Genomic DNA, 18151 nt, shown 5'->3' on the forward strand with positions numbered 1-18151 from the left:
TCTCTCTCTCTCTCTCTCTCGCGATAGAACCTCTGAAATTCTCCGGCAATCGGTTGTCATTCGGATGTTGTTTTACCGTTGCATTTTTTCGTTTACAGCACACATATACAATATATGTATATTCCGCTAACGGTACCGGGCATCGATCTTCTTCGGGTATCCCTCTCGCATGCGCGACGCACGCTTCGTGCTGCATCTTCGTGAGCAAGCGCGATCGTTCGGAAGAGAGATTGCACGGGACATTATTCGTTTGGAATGATCGTGTAGAGAATCGTAGACAAGACGACGGGCGAGATATTTCCTCACGAGTCACGTGTACCGTTAACTTAAGCATTTCGACGTTGTTTCCACGCCAGAAAGTCCTGTCACGGACAAAGATATCTCCCCCTCCGCGTAATTAAGTGCATCGTATTTCGAAAGAAACTCGGCGCGACTTGTTTAACCTCACTAAATTAGAAACACACACACACACACACACAGTCGGTTGTTCTGTGTACCGTTGCACCGTAATATATAATTGTTATTGCTTGCGCTCTTTTTGTTTACGCACTGACTAGTTTCGGTGGCAGCAATTTTCCGTAACATCGTTGCGTAAAACGTCAGTTACGCTGAAACTGATGGGTCATCTTTTATTTTTACTTGAGCGCATTACGGACGCGACAACGCAAATTTTGTCCGCGAAAAAACTATATAAATCTGTTTTTATTTTATAAAATTAATTTTAATTTCGTCTTCTCGGTTACAAAACCGGCAGTATCGCGTTAAGTCACACACGGGCAACAAAAAACCAAATTCGAAATATTCGAATATTTTTTTCGAAGAAGGAGATTTAATCCGCGCTGTAGCAGTCGCGTTGGCACACGCTGGACGAAGGAACGAGGTTTCTTTTCCGGAACGTTTGAGCGCGAAAAAAGATCGCTCGGAGCAATAAAGCCACGCTATATTTAACAAACAAGATCACCAACGAGGGTCGCGCGCGCGCGTCCACCGACGCTACAAATTGGTTCACGTCGTGTAAGAAACGCGATTAGACGAAACGAGATGAGAAACGGTGCGCGAGCGTGTCCGGCCCGGGAGCGTCTCTTGCCGATATCCGTTCGGGTCAGTGAATCTTCAACGTTTAATTTTATTTCACAAACCGAATCAGAATCTTGTTGTTCGCGCGTGAGAAGAGAAGATGCGAATTGTTGCAAAGAAATTCTTTTCACCGTGACCGTCCCGCACAATAGAACGGTTCTCACGCGCGTACGTGCCTCTCGCCGCGATTCTTAAACTCAATCTGCGTTAAATAACGATAACACCTGCTGTTTCGTTATCGCGAAGGCGTAACAAAAACTTCATCTTCTCAACTGCGACGCGTGATCTCGTTGCGAGAGATGAAACGATTTCGTCGAAGCGTGAAGAAACAAATTTTATTCTCCGGGCAATAATCGAACAAACGAGAAGAGGAATAAGAAGAAAAACGAACGAAAATTGAAAGTATTCGCTCACGTATGTAAGAAAAATGTGCAATAATTATTTTTCCTTTTCTCGAAACGTCCAGTGGACGTGTAATGTTGTTTTTATTTTCGATGATAGTTTAAATCATGAAGTTTCGATGACTCGTTAAAATAAATGTCCCAATATGGCACATTTGTTGAAGAAATATAATTATTAAATATTAAACACTATAACTCTCGATGTTTCGAGTATTATTTTTTAACATTTTAAACAATATTATTAGTTTCTTTATCATTAAATAATTTATCATAAAATAATCATAAAATAGTTTCTTTATCATTAAATAATTTATCATAAAATAATCATAAAATAGTTTCTTTATCATTAAATAATTTTTAATAATTACTATTTTTAACAATTGTTTCTAACCTTACATACATATAGATAATTGTTTTGTAGTTATTTTTAATAAGTGTTCGGTCATCGGGACACTTTCTTTTAAATGCAACTGAGCCTCTTTTCAAATGTCTAAATATTAGAAGAGACAGGCTTAACAAAAAAAAAAAAAAAACCGACCGGCTGATGTACTTGAAAATTCAATCGAGAAAATTAAAATCTTAGACGTAGCGGGAATCGTGGTGTCTTTATTAGCCAAACGGTTAATTCAGCAAAAGTAGGACGAAAACAGCATATTAATGGCATTGATTGCGAGTACCGGCGCGGTAATCTCGAGCTTCTTTCAGAGCGTGGCGCGTATATAAAATTCCTAAAAGTGTTCCCAATTACGTTCAATCATCTAAACAAGACAACCGACGAGACATCCGTGAAACGCGACCTGGCAAGTGTAACGTGTAAGGTAATGATGCGAGAAAAAAAAAAAAGAAAGAGACAAGGAAAAGAGGAAACTTCGTCGCGGAAGCGACGACTTGCTCATTAAAGCGCAATGAAATGGATGAAGTGATGATCTATCTGTGGGCACATCGCATCCTTAAATCTACTCTCTGATGTTCGTTTCCTGGCAATGTCTCCTGTTACGTTATTCAGGAAGACCTTCGTGTGAATTCGATATCTCTTTTAATTAAAAAATAAAAATAAAATAAAAGAACGTGACTAGTTATTTTTTAAAAATAAATTCTATTATTGTTTTTTTGTTTGGAACACAGACTGTGGTACGAAAGACAATAAATTGGATTTATTGCAAACTGAATCTTACCTATGCATCAATTAATCGCCTGGACAATCGCATCGAAGCACTTGGGAACGCGATTTTAACACACACACACCTCGCGACGCACAATCGATCGCGAAAAAATATATCGCGGAAGTAACACGACACTGCGTCACTCGAATTCCGCGCGCGAATTTCCACAAAACGACCACCTGCCGTTCGAGAAGGAGAAAACAAGTAACACCAACGTTACGAAAAAACAAAAAAAAAAAAAAAAGAACAATGACGTAAGAAGAAGATCGATATTTGAAATAAAAAAAACCTCAGACACAAAAATAAATCGATATTCGAAAGTTAACAGGAGAAGAAGAGGAATAAGAAGAAGATCGCGATCACACCAACCGCGGGACCGATGCGTGTCGAAGCGGAGAGTATCTGAAAGACGCGTGTCGACTATCCGGACGATCTTTCAACAATGGTGCACGGCTGACTGGCTGCTCGACAAGTCGTGCCCGGCAGGTTGGAGAAGGTTTACCAAAGTAGTGGGCAGAGAGGAAGAGGGTATCCGCACCGAGAGACGTGTACGCGCGCGCTCGCCTAGCTCGCGCGAGGAGGTAAACCGAACGACGAGAAGGTGGAGGCGCCGGCGTGCGCGGGCCTTAGGACCCGTTACTCGACGGTGCTACGAGATCCGCCCGAGTTGAACAACCTTCGCCCGTCGTCGTTGTCGTTGTCGTCGTCGTTGTCGTCGTCGTCGTCGTCGTCTGTCGTTGTTGTGTGTTACCGCCAGATATAACGCGGTATATGCTAAAGCGCGAGCGAGAAACGTGTACTCTTCGTCCCGACGACGACGACGACGATCGATGCGCGAAGTGGGTGAACTTGACGTAGTCTCTCTACCGTTTACGTATACAGTGCGTAAAATGATACGGTATCGCGGTTTTCATGAATGGTTCTGCACTCGGGTAATAAAAGAATATGTACGCATGCCGGTCTAAAATCAGAAAATTCCAGAGTTAAAGCTTCTGCAGCGCGAAATATTGTCGAAAACAATTTGCAGGAATGTTGTTTCGCAAAATTGAAGTATTGCCTGCAATATTGTCGAGAAACATTGCCGCAATATAAATTTGCACGCTTCTGAAACACATTTTCTCGCAATTATTGGATCATTAAGTATGAGACTTAATCAATAAATATACATATATATATGTTTGTGAAGTTTCATATATGTGTGTGTGTGTGTGTGTGACCCAATATGCTCGTATATTTCCGAACACATCGCAGACGTATTTGCTGCAACGTTAACGCGATGTTGCGTGAACGCGAACACACACTTTCCCATTTGTTAATTTACATTTTAGATACATAATATTTATCAAAGACTATTATACGTCTGCAATAATTCTGCAACGTTGCAGCAATATTCTATTTCCTGCAACGCAAATTTTATGCAAATGCGCGTTCTGAGAAGTATCACAGGAAGTTACAGAAAAAAAAAAAAAAACGAAATGCGATCGTTTTCGTTCGAACGAAATCAAATCTAAAAACACGCGCCACGTTGCATTTTTTTTTTTTTTTTTTTTTTTTCCTAGTCGTTTCGGATCAATGTAACGAATCGAGCGCGCTCTTCGAAATGAATCAGGAAGTCGACAGACTTACTAGAATCAGGAAGAAAAGTGAAATATCCGAACTTTCACGGGCGCGTGCGGATGCTGATATCGCTCGATTGATATCACACAGTTTACACTTATCACGCCCGTGAAAGTTGTAATATGCTTTTCTCTCTGTGTTACGACGCAATGAAACATTGCGCGCGATCCAAATAGAAAACAAATTCAGATCAGCGAAACGCTCATCCAGGCGTGAAATGTCGGCTGAGAGAATTATTATTAAAATATTTTTAATTTAATTAGGTAAGTGTATTTCTTCACCGCGTGTGTGTGCGCGAACTTTGACGATTCATCGGGATTGTCGAACGAACGATATCGCGAACAGGATCTCCGCAAAGAATACGCAAAAATTTCTAACGACCGATTAATGACACCGCGACTTTCCCCCCCCTCCTCCGAGTCGTGTTTTTCTTGTGGGCACGACAGCGCGTACGTAATGAAGAGTTTTCGGCAATTAGGCGCGCGATGCTAACTGACGGGTTTATTCAGGAATAGAGGTTTTTTTTCCCGTGGCGTCGGGAATGCGAGCGAGTGTCAACCGCGAAGAAGAGCGCATTCTTCGACGTGCACAACTTGCGGCGGCACTCATCAGACGCTGTGTCAAACGGAAGGCGATGTGTTTAAACTCGGATCGCGACGGGGAACCGGTTCCGCGCTCTTACGGAAAGATCGACGCTCCTCTCGACAAAAGTATTCGTATTTTAATATCGCGTCGCAGAGCGTGCTAGTGATCCACTTGTCGCCGTTTTTTCTTTGACGACGTTAAACAAACACTTTTCGAACGCGATGATTCAGCGTGTGAAAGATCCAATTTCTTTTGCGCGCGAACTGACTGTTTGAAGAAATGAAATTTTTTCGACACACATAAATTTCCAGACGTGCAATTTGTTTTAGCGACAAAAATGCGAACGCGTTATGTCAGTGTGAGCGCAACGCCGACGTTACGACTCAAGTGCAGGTTTCGATCGTTAAACCGCGTCCTCCGAGGTAGAGACAAGTAATCGGCGAAAGGAGACGAGTCACATCGCGCGTGGCACTTTGTCGCAAAATCAGCCGCGCTCGCGTAAATTTTCTTTCTTTATATATTGTACTTACTTCCTTATACATGTATTTGTTACAATTCGAAAGTAATTTCAATACGACCTCGATATAATCCACCAAGGTGCGACAAAATTATTGCAACACGCGTTCAATCACTTTGCGGTAACAAATTCGAGGCAAAAAAAAAATCCATTTCTCGGACAATTTAGAAACTTTCAAAGAGAGTTTCCGAGCGTGTTCTCGATTATGCGAAAACACTGCAGTTGGGTAACAACCGCGTGTCTCTTTCTCTCGATGTAATGAAATTTATAAACGCGAAATACTAAAAAAAACACCGCGCTTGATGTTTTACAACACGAGACTCTCGAGAGACTCTTCCTCCCCCTCCCCAAAAAAAATTCAGATCTCAGCCGGAAGGTTATCGTAATAAAACCGAACGCGCGCGCGCGCGCGCGGCCGGTCGGCTGTCCCAGAATCATCCTCCGCCGCCTCGGCTCTTATGTGGGACATAGCGGCACTTCTTGCGGGCTTAGATACCTTCGCCGGCTGACAGCAAGTGGAGTCGATTCGACGTCATCGCCGGGGAAACTATTTTTGAATCCAAGTTCCGTGCGCGCGCGCTCAAACCTAGATCGTCCACTTCTCGCGATGGAAAAACATGTCGAATCACCGCTCGATGACAAATCGCCGTTGCGAATTTCAACTAGCGACAGTTCCGATTCGATCGCTCCGATTTGTTTGACGAAAATAAATTGACGTATCCCGCGCGCATTTTGCAAAAATGAAAAACACTTGTCCGCGCGCGCGCGCGAACATCGTCGTCGTCATTTCCGACGATTCCGCTTTCTTGTGTATAGCTTTCATTAGTTTCTTGTTTGTGAGAAACACGCGGACATAATGAACGATCTGTCGTTCTCGAGCGATGTTGCGAATGTCTTCGTATCGGGGGTAAAACTCTTCGTCGTTTCTCTCGCGAATTGCGATTCCTTCGTATAAGTGCTCTTTCTCCAGATGGAAGACGTTTCCCTTCCGCTTTTTCGAGAATCTAGTAATTTGCGCTACGCGTTCGCAACGTTTGCTTATAGCATAGTATGGCGATTAAGATGTCCGGTGAGTCATCCTCAAATAAAAATGATCAATTACAGAGACGACGGGACTAATTGCGGTGCCGACATATAGAGTTTGAGTTATGCTTCCGTTACACATAGCGCGCAGTGATCGAGGGTCTTTTTAAATGTCCGCGCGCATTTAGTAATCAAGTTGCCACTTCGGCAGTTTTTAATCGTTTAACGAAATAAAATCCTAATTAGAAATCGAGTTTTAATTTGCTTCAGTCATCTACAGCTTCTGTCTCGCCTTCCGCGTTAGCACATGATTATTAGTTTTCGAATGTAATTATGTGCTTCATAATTTGCTTAATAAAAATTTATTATAATATCAGGAGCCAAAAACAAACAACTCACTTTGACGCCAGGAAATCTGAGATTTTATCACGACAAGGTCGATTTCGAGTTTTTTTATTTATATTCGAAAAAGATTTGTTTTATTTTAATAATTATTTAACTAATTCACCGGTCGATAACAATAATAATAAACGTTACTGAAGATGTAAAAATTAAATAAATTTAATAATGGAAAAAAAAAGAATCACACATAAAAGCGCTGTAAAGCGCGGTAGCTACTGCGAATACTTACTTCGAGATATCGTTTGTCTTGTAAGGAATCATAATGCACATTCTGAAGTTTTTTTTCATTTAGACGAAGTGTGTGTGTGTGTGTGTGTGTGTACTTTTATAATGTTTCCTCGAGTACAATTCTGGCGTAATTAATCTCGACACGGCATCAAAATCGCCGAGCGTGTAGATCACGAGTTATCGGCATGCCGGTCGAGACCATAATAAAAGCCTCGCTCTATAGATAAACAAGGAAACAGAGGGGAGACCGTGAATTGTTTTTTTTTTTTTTTATCTCCCTAGAAAGATTACACCTGAACTTCTTCGGGGATAAGCTTTAATTTGCGCGCGGAACGTGCAGCGGATTACAAACGCGCGAACAAGATTGAGAGAAGCGCGCAGGAAACGATTAGGTACCGGTGTTTGAACAGTCACGATTTTTTTGTTGCTCGCAATTGCCACGTATGTATGCGTATCCGGTTGAGAAAAAAACATTGTGCACGCGAATAAAAAAAAAAAAAACGCAATTAATCAATCAAATGTGTTTTGCAGTTCGATAAAAAAAAAGACGAAAAAAAGTGGAAAGTTGGACGTACAGTATCGACAATTTTTTGTTATCTCGCGACGCGCCCGATAATCCGGATCGGATTATAGATCCGCGTTCCGAGCGATTACGATAAAAACTTGCAACGTTTTCGTCTGTGTAATGTGCAGGCGCGCGCGCGTCTTTAATAATTCCGCCCGATCGATAACGCGAACGACGACGGGTTCAACGGTATTATTACCCGGCACCGTTATCAAACGAAATATTTATGATAATACGATCGCGTCTCAAACAGACAGCGCCGATTTCCGTCCGTGTGATTATTTCGATTCGAGTAATTGCGAGAGCGCGAGAAATCGCACGAGCGCGATCTATTTATCAGGAAAACGAGAGAAAGAGAGAGAGAGAGAGATGATCCGCTTCGAGGCATTAGTACACGACGTGTGTAGTTTTATTTGCAGCTACACGTCGAAGAATGATAAACACGCTGGCCCATATTCGCGTCTTATACAGGACACGATGAAACTCAGCGAATGAAAACACATTTGAAAGTGGGATGCGCGTTTCTACACGTGATCCTTTTAATCTTAAAGTATACCGGGTCGAAGATAATTGCCTGATTTTTGTTATTTAATAAATATAACAAATCAATACGTTATCTAATAAATAACATTTATTACAACAAAATGTTGTTTATTAAGTAACGTGAATAAACGTTAACAAAATTTGTTACTTAATTTTTTGTTAAATAACAAAAGTTTTGCGCCGATCTCATAAAAATGTTGAAAATAAAATCTATTTTGAAAAATCACAGTCGAAGAAATAATAGAAACTTTCTATAAAAAAAGAAAAAAAGTTTTTCTTATGAGAGTTAAGAGTCTCGCGTAACCAGAGGTCATCGATCGCCGAGAGATCGAAAGTTGCCGAACGAATTCAATGACGGCGGCAAAAGTCGACAACTGGCAATGACATTGACATTAGTTAAAGGCGCTTGTGCGAAGATTGAACCAGGTTGCGCAGCGGAAGATAAAATGTGTTTTAATAAATATTCTATTTATAATATTTTTTAATTTAATATGAAGATTTAATTTTAAAGAGTTGCAATATATTTATCTCGCACGGTTATTTAAAAAACAATCGAATTTTTTTTGATACACAATGTACGACAAAAACAAATGAGACTGCTCCGCTGATTACGAGCCATTCGTTTCGAACCGCGCACATTGACTCGTGAAAGTGATCGTTAATTATCGTTTAATAGCTATTTATAATCGGGTTGTTTGTAAACAGCGATGCAGAGTCGTCTAACAGTGATTTCCTTCATGCAATTCAAATCCGAGGATACACCTCGTTTCCCTTATAACGGACTGTTGAATTTTTCTCGATCCAACATTGCGCGCGATAATAAAATAACAAAAATTAAAAGCAAGAAATCACAGTCGAAAGGACGACAAAGAGAAGCAGAATTGACCGCGAAACGATCCAAACCGCAAAAAAAAAAAAAAAAAAATTTTAACAACACAATAGGCGAAAAACCTCAGAAACCGCAGAAAATTAAATCAACAACGGTATGTGCACTATTTAAAAGCTCTCGGTGTCTCTTAGTCGTACGAGTTTTTTAAAGTTTTTTAAAAAACTTTCTTTTGAGTCTGAAAATTCTATTTAAAAAAAATTCTTTGTCGATAAAAATAAAAAAGAAAACCGCTTTGTCCCAAACAAATTTTCACAAAAGACAATTTCTTTTTCGCGCTCGTGCCGTATATATATTTACGTATATTAAAAAATAATAATAATAAATCGCAAGAAAAACAAGATAATGTTAAACCGTAAAACTCCGTTGAAATTATTAGAACTACATGTTTTTAATTGTCGCGTATTATATTTTTACGATCGACTTACCTCTCGTGTGTGTGTGTGCGTGTGTATCACTCAGATCGTAGATTTTCATCGCTTTCGCGACTCTTGTCTCCGTCCGGCGATTCCTCGGAATTGCATCGGAAAAAAATCCTTCTTATATTTCTTCTCAAGTTCCTCAGTTCGCGGGAACTTCGGCGGAAGCGGCAATTTCGCGAAACGTTCGGCGAAACGTTCGCGCGGCCGCGAACTTGCGAGGAGAGACACGTCCGATCTGAGAAAAAAAAGATAAATCTGTGACACACGAAACGTATTTAAATAAAATCGGATTTCGATTGAGAAAAAAAAAGCGAAAGAAGAAAAGAAAGTTGGACGATCGCGTGAAAATACGAGAATTTTCTCGACAACAAAAATTAAATCGATCAAACGTTCCCCAATTGACCTATTTGGTTTTGCAAAAGCGCAACGTCCGTCAGCAACAGCAAAAGCACGTGAATGATGATCGGTAAATTGACGTTATAAACGCGCCGTGTGTGATGTACAAATTGATGACCTCGAAGATCGCAATTTGTAGATTGGCGGCGGGAGCGCGCAACGTGCGTAATATATTTCGATTATCTCTCTCTCTCAAGTTTCCTCTTACTCGTGTGTGTGTGTGTGTATAATTTTGTTATAATTTATCTCTTATTACGCTCGCACACAAACGCGCGTTTGTGAAAGAGAAAAAATGTTTGCGAGAATACCTTCGAATCACCGATTTTTCCAGCCTGTTTCTTATTCGCTCGACCCGGGAGAGAGATGCAAAGTTTCTAACAGGAAACCGTTCCTCTCGAACAAGAGATCCGACTTCTCTTTCTCTCTCTCTCTTTCTCTTCTCGTATTCAGATCCGGGCCCGAGGTATCGCGATTAAACGTCGGGCTAGATTTATCGCCGCGTCAGCGGGAAATCAACAGCGCGTTTTATATCAACACCATCGTCCAATGGCGATTCTTCCGAACGACCTCACCGTGGAGGAAGCGCAAAGAAGCGCACCTCGCTTCTCCTTTTTTGCTCTGGCTCGATTTTGCATCACGCGGATGCAAAAATTCTCTCGGCTGTGTGGATTTTACCGTGACGCAATGTGTGGAAAAAAAAAAAAACAAACAAACAAAATCAAGAGATCGATTCATTCGGCGGATTGCTGCTGCGCGCATTACCTCAATGTGACGCCGCGTTTGACACACTCTTGAGTGAAAATCGCGACGTCACGCGCAATTTCCGTCTCGAGCGGGGCTATATAATAATCCCGAGCTGCCGCTCGATTGCCGGACGATTAAGACTTTGAAACGCCGCGCGGCCCGCTACAGGATAATCGCTCTATCTCAGATGCGAAGCGGCTTGACACAAGCTCGTTCGTGCGTCTCTGATGAATCTGATCCGATTTCTTTTTTCTTCTTTTTTTTTTTTTTGTTAACGAGGTGTAATTCCGGAGCAAAGCGATCGATTGAATTTCTCGATCGAGACAATTTTTCTTTGAAACCGTTGCCAGCCGCGTCCGGCTGCTCTCAATTTTTCAATTCAGACCGTGTTTTTGATATTGTTATTATCAGAGTTTTTCTCCAATCTCTCTGTCATCGTTTGAAATTTTTCTCTCTTGAGATAAGCGAGTCAACACAAGCTGGTAAAAATTCGAACGCGTCCCAACTGACACGCGCGAGAGAGGCGATTATCTCGTAACTGTTGTTGCGCTTCTGTTGTCCGTTTCGTTAACGATAATACGGCGCGATATTACGTTGCGAAAAGTCATTCACTGCCGCCGTAAGTATCGCGCGCGTTTTTTCTTTTTTTTTTTTTCCGCGAAAACAAATCCACCTGCGCCGATCCACCTGCCGCGGCTTTTCTTCGACGCCGTTCATCAGCCGCGCTCCATCGCGCGCGATGCTTTTTTATCGGACGACGCTCCTCTTCGATCCGCTTTCGCCGGGTTTCTTATCTTAGACGCGCGCGCGCCTTTTGATGTTTACGACGGCACTTCCGTCGGGGGACGATAGTCCCGATTGCTCCCGATTTGCGCGATCGCGCAGACGCGTAAATCTCTCTTCGCCCGCGAACGATGCAAATTTCGAAGAGCGTTTGTTTTTACGACGCGATATTCGTTTCTTTTAACGATCCGTAAAATAAAGTTTTATTTGCCGCGCGCAAGATCGTCGGATCATCTTCTCTGCGCGCGCGCCCGCGCGTCTTCCCGCGCGGATGAAGAGGAGCGGGAAACGTGTTTTCCCGTCGTCGTATATCTACCGCGATATTTTCGCGTGTATCTGACGCGTTTTACAAACCGCGTTTATTAACACACTTTGTTTCAGATATTAGCGGAGATATCTCTCCGCGAACGAGAAATTTTACGCTTTATCACTCGCTTCCTGCCGGCGGCACGCGCCGATTGAGGTGACAGATGCGCGTCTCTCCTCGTGTCGGGAAACGCGACCGAGGACGTGTTCGCGTTTTAATTTTCTGATTCTTCTCAAATGTAACTCGTGTAATTTTATTTCTAAAAAAAAAAAACAACGCTCATCACACGTTAGTTTATAATTTATACGCCTCTTCTTTCCTCTGTCCTCCTGCTCGAGAAACGCGATCGACGGACGTGCATTTATCTCTCTGATAAACGCACGATAAATTTCTCGTAAATGTAACGCGTGTAATTTTTTCTTTTCCGCGTTACGCTTGTGTGTAATTTATGTATATCTCTCTCGGCTTCTCTCTCCCGTTATTGCTTTGATACGTTTTTTCGAATCAGTTCCGTTTCTCTTCGAAATCAACGGCTCGCCGAGAAGCAACGTCGATGAACAATCTTACGTTTTACGTAGAGAAAAGATGGAGCATTTATTTTTGCAATTTATTTATTCAAGACGGTAGAGCGCGATTCCTCGTAAAACGTTTCCACGGCCAACGCTCCTATTGGTACCTGAACCAGAACCGATCTTGGGTAATATTTTCGATCTACGTGATATCGCGAAGATTGTACACGACCGATTCTCTCTATCCGCGCTTCTCTCTCTCTCTCTCTCTTTCTCTCCTTGTCTTCTTATCTCGACGGCACGCGCGTAGCTGATGCGGTGTTGAAATTTACCGACAATATCCTCCGTATGTTTACGAGCCCGAAGACAATTTCTCCTCGGGCCTCTCACGCCGCGGACACAAGCGCTTATTGCACGACGACGCGATAGTCGATGCGATTTTCCAGATAACATCCTCGATGTCTCTCCTCTTCTTCTTCTTCTTCGACGCGTCGGCTCTCTTCGTCTCTCTCGTTCTTTCTCACGTGGCTCATCACGGGATTCTTCCCCCGCAGCTTTCGACACAACAATTCGATGCGCATCTATAGTCGCGCATTCCCGTGCGATCGTCACTCGATATACCCACCTCTCCGTGTGTTCCCGATCTTCGCCTCTTTGTTTTCTCCTTTTCGCATCGGGTTATTTTCTTCGTCGATCAACCGCAGCGACGACGCGCACATATCCTCCGACGACGAGTCGTCTTATCAGTCGCGCCCGCACAAACCACACGTTTGTCCCTCACGTTTCGACCTTTGGCTTTCCAATCTCGATTCTCGTTTAGCGACGTTCCGCATCGTCGACCGTTAATCAAACGAGCGATTCGATTGTCTTCCCGATGTACCGTGTAGCGGAATCTCGCGAAGACGAAATCTTCTCTCTCTCTCTCTCTCCTCTCCTATTGATTGATATTTATCTCCTCCCCCAGCTCGACCAAGTTCTTCTTCGTTGCTGACACGAGGAGTGTCCCCAACGGAGTTTTGCGCTCTTCCGCGTCTATTCACAATTTTCTCCAACGCACACGCGTCGTCGCTTCGTTTGTCTATCTCGCGCGTCCCTCAAGGGACGAATTTGCGACTCGATTACACATCAGTTGCTTTGATAACTCACACAAAGCGATTTGTAACCCTCGGTTTTGATCTCAAACGAGAGTCGTGTTTCCGTTCTTACTATCTTCTCGCGTTCGCGGGAGCGTAGAAACTTCTTCGCGCGCAAACGTTTTTAACAATTTTACCGATTACCGTTATCGTTCATTTGCAAGTCGTCAATATTACGATCTTTTGTTGTTTCGCTTCTTCTCTCGGTGGAGATGAAAAAAAAAAAAAGACGTTCTTTCGTCTCGAGTCGCAAATCATCGGAGAACGGCAATTTTGCTGCTTCTCTCCGCGAGAATTTATCTACCGACACAAGTTTTATTGACAAACGTTTTATCGACGCGCTCCCGGAAGGATTTAAATCCGGCGGCGCGGATTTTCTTCCGCCGCAAACAGCCACCTGACGAACAGCGAGGATAAGACTACCAAGCCGAGTCGGAGATAGCTTAGTTTTTTTTTTGTGACGCGGACAGGTTTAATTATGGGAACGTGGGTACTCTATACCCACCTTCGAATAATTTGCGACCTCGTTCGTCTCTCTCCGCTGGCATTTCGCGCATCTCCCGCGCGCGTAGTTCACTTTTTCCGAGCGAGCTCGCTCTCCAGAGTTGTGTTTTCCCTTCGCACGCTTCATTCACGCAAGAGACAAAAGTGTCCCAAGGGGGGTCCGGGTGTTGGGACAATCACACGAAACGTCTGTTCGTTGCGTTTTCCCACGTATTGACTTTAAATGGCGCGCTTTTCCACGACGCTCTCTTGAAAATTCGCGGTCTTGATTAAATTACCGGGATGATACACTGACTTTTTTTTCACGACTCGACCGACTCGTCATATCTCGTCGTCGGATGTGTTTCGCGATCTCCAACGTGGTTTCTCGCGGTCTCGAACTCGGTCGTTTCTTTGAACTTTTATTTCTTTTCGAAATTTATCGCGGCTGGAACATTTTCTGTTCTCGTGTTTTTTTTTTTTTTTTTTTTTTGAAGTTATCTGCGCGTGACGTTGAAGTCAAAAATTAAATTGTATCTCGCGAAAATCCAAGCTCTTCTCGAAACTTCTTCACTAAAAAACAACTCAGCGCGATATGTCGATTTTACCCGCGAAGTGTCGAGTTGCGAATCTTGAGACAGACTTCCTCGAGCGTTTCTTCGCGTGTGCGTATGTCTGTGTGTGTGTGTGTATGTATTCCTCTCTGTGCACCTTCGGTGTTACCATGTATAACTAAACTACGCGGATGGTGAAATTGTACTGAGGCTGGATGATGTCGAGCCGCCCCCAATGTAGCTCCTCCTTGCCTCGTTGCAGTCGGGCTATTTAATAGTGGGGATTCGAATCCCTTCTTTTCGCGCCGCCGGCGAAGCCTTGGCTTCCTCGCCTTCCCTCGTCGTGTCCTTGCTCCACGCGGAGCATTGTGTGATCCTCGCCGTACCTACACCCGGGAGTACATGTTTCTCCCTACCCTCGCGTATTCCTCTCGTTCTCACGATCTTCGATCGGCTACGCTTTGGTTTTCTGACCCAAGTGCGAAACCGTGTCTCGGCCGGTCGGATCACCACTGTGTGACACCGTTTTTCATTAACCCCCCTGACCGCGCGGCTAGAATTTGTTGGACAGCTCGCGAAATTTAATTAAATTTATTTTTTTTTTTTAATTTTTCTGCGACGATACTTTGCGATACTATCTTTTCTAAGAATCTACCGTGCTCTTTTCTTCTTTAATCGGAACAAGGTTTATATTCGCACAAAGATGCAAAACTTTGCAAATTCGCACGTTAAGAAAAATGTCCCAGTGGTCGGACATTTAGTTATAAAAAATAATTGTAACAAAATATTTACACGTATGTGTGTAAAATTAGAAAATTGATGATTAAAAATATATCCCCAAACGTACTTAAAAATGTAGAATTGTTATAATTAATATATATGTATATTACGTATCTATAACAATTATTTGTTTAATAAAATCTGACCAGTGGAACGTGTTCGGTCATTGGAACATATGCCTTAAAATCCGAAAAAAAAATCCGAAAACATTGAGAATTATTACAATTTACATGTTTAATATTGCTTTTAATAAACGTGTTCGGCCATTGGAACATTCCGGTCATTGGAACATTTGCCTCAAAAGAGTAACTTAGATTCTTTTTCTTTTTTTTTTTTTTAATTAAATTTAATTCAAATTTCCACGTGCATTATCTTACGTTTACACAAGAAGTAAATAAATAAACAAATATATAATATTGCATCCATACGTACCGCGGCTCGTATCGACCTTGATACTTGATGGTTGTGATACATTTTTTTTTCAACTTCTAGATCCTCGCAAAGAACACCGTACAGTGTATATATAGCTTTCGGATTGTCGCGAGCTTGAGAGATCGAACGTGTAATTTTGACGAATACGTCGCGTTCAATGCTCGACGCTTCAAATCGTCGCTTATTTAGTCGTCGTCATTCTCGTTTTGTTCCAGAACGACGTCGTGCGAAATACATGTTTTTTCATTTACAGCGTGAGAGAGAATCCGCCTTCGCGCTTAGATGTCATCACAGAGAAATCATCAGGCGAAAAGAATTCATCCGAAAAAGGGCCGCGTTCTCACGCACAAGCACTAAAGCGGTGCTAACACATTCGACATTTTCTGGGACGGCGACCTCGATCTCCGCATTATCTGTCGCGGAAATGTTCTTTAGGTTTTCAAACGCTCGCGTTTTTCTGCGACACCGTCGCTCGAGGGTGAGCCAGGCCAATGACGAGCGTTCCTCGCGCACGTAACATGCTAATCCAATCAGTGTAATATGCTAATTCCGCGAAGAGAGATATGCGCAATTAATGTCCGACATTGTTTGTTACTCGAGTTCCGAGTGTTCTCGTTTTTTTTTTCTTTTTTTCTTTTTGTTTTCGGAGCCATTGTGCCTCTTTCTCCTCTTGTGACGTTTATAGCCTCCCATAATTTCGCGCCAAGAGGTCGGTTCGATCATCTCTTCGCGCGCGCGCGCGTAGAGACCGTCAAAGAGAGTCAAGGGCCTCATTTTGTTTTTTTTTTTTTCCAGAGATCTGAATAACAGTAGTTTATCAACGTTAAGCATCTTAATAGATCGCGATGTGTGTGCGATGTAATTTCAGTAATTTTCTTGCGTGAGGCGTTATATCACACATCTTGATTTCGTCACGCGACGTCTCAAAACGCCTGGGACTCGATTGAACGACGAATCGTCGTTGTCAATTACAGAGAGATTCCCGCGGCGAGACGAAAACCGCAATACTATACAATTACTAGTTTCTCTTTTAATCAATATCATTGACTCAGATATTGGCTTAAAGTCGTGTTGAAAAACGAAGCTTGCTCGTTTCTCACCGAGCGATAAGTTGTCCGAAACAAAATGCAACCGCGGCCTCTCCAAATACGAAGCAAATCACTAAGTGAACGATTAATTAATTAATCGTTTCTTTTAATTACGCAGTGACATCAAAAACTTAATATTTATAATATTGTTATATTTGCAATGTAGTGTGTTTTTTATATATTAAGTTTTAATATTTTATATTATTATAAAACTTAATATTTATATTATAATATGAAAACAAAATAGATGTCAAATGATTGAGTGATTATCCGTCAGATATTGTCAGGATAATTACACATTGTTCTGCTCGCCGATGATTTCATCATTACACCGTTCTCTCGTTTACCGTCAATTTGATATAATCGATGATGACACGTTTATCGGAACGCCGCTGAGAAAAAAAAAAAAAAAAAAAAGATCGGAGTAACGCACGTCAACGCACGTTGCGCTTCGTGCCGCGGAGCGATTTAAGCTTTTAAATTTCTAAACGATCTGGAAGCGAGATTATAAGAAGCGCGTACGCGCACGCAGCCGCATGTAATTAAAGTAACAATTATGATTACGGTACATACGCGCGTGGTTGCCCTTCCTCCCGAGTTTACGCGTCGTAACGCGCCGAATAGTTTAGCATAAAGAAACACGGCGGGAGATATACAACCAATATATCTGTCAAAAATGAAACGTACGTCGCATAAAATTCCGACAAGTCTCACGAGAAACCGTCAAGTCTTCTTCTTTTTTAAAAAAAATTGCGTTACTCGAGAGAACACAAATGTTTTTTCTTCTTCTTTAGCAACAATTAGAGTAACTCTCTCCTAATTATTTGAGATATACATACTGTAATAAAAAAAAGAGACTTTATCTCTCAAAGAACATTATTTTTTTCTATCTGTTGAATTTATCTTTCGAGGAAGATTATTGCGCAAATGTTTTTTTCCTCTAGTACCAACGATAATTAGAAAATTCTTAATTAATCACTTTGAGATGTTATAATAAAAGAAAAAATTTATTTATCAAAGAAAAATATTATATATTATTATATATTATATATTTTTTATTATATATTATATATTATATATTTTTATTTTTTAAATATTATATATTTTTCTCTATTTTTTTTGCGGATATTAACACGCGTCTAAACAAAATATATATTGTATTAAATAAATACCAGTAAATATATATCAGTATATATATACCAGTAAATATATATTGTATTAAATAAATACCAGTAGTTTTTATAATAAATACCAGTTTTAATTTCCGCAAAAACATTATTGATGTCAATAATCGCTTCAACATGTAATTGCATACACATTTATCACCTCAGAGACTCAGGGTATTATTATATAGTTTGCAACGGAGGCGCGCACTTGTACACCTGTTGAGTTCTCGGAATAGTCCGGGTCAGTGGTGGTCGATGATAAAACACAATGTGTATGAAATTACATACCGAAAAGCCAGATTGAATGACGGAAGATGATAATAAAAATAAAATACAGTTGCACGAAG

Source organism: Pseudomyrmex gracilis, unplaced genomic scaffold (assembly GCF_002006095.1).
Source record: "Pseudomyrmex gracilis isolate BER0280 unplaced genomic scaffold, ASM200609v1 scaffold_48, whole genome shotgun sequence".
Taxonomy (NCBI): domain Eukaryota; kingdom Metazoa; phylum Arthropoda; class Insecta; order Hymenoptera; family Formicidae; genus Pseudomyrmex; species Pseudomyrmex gracilis.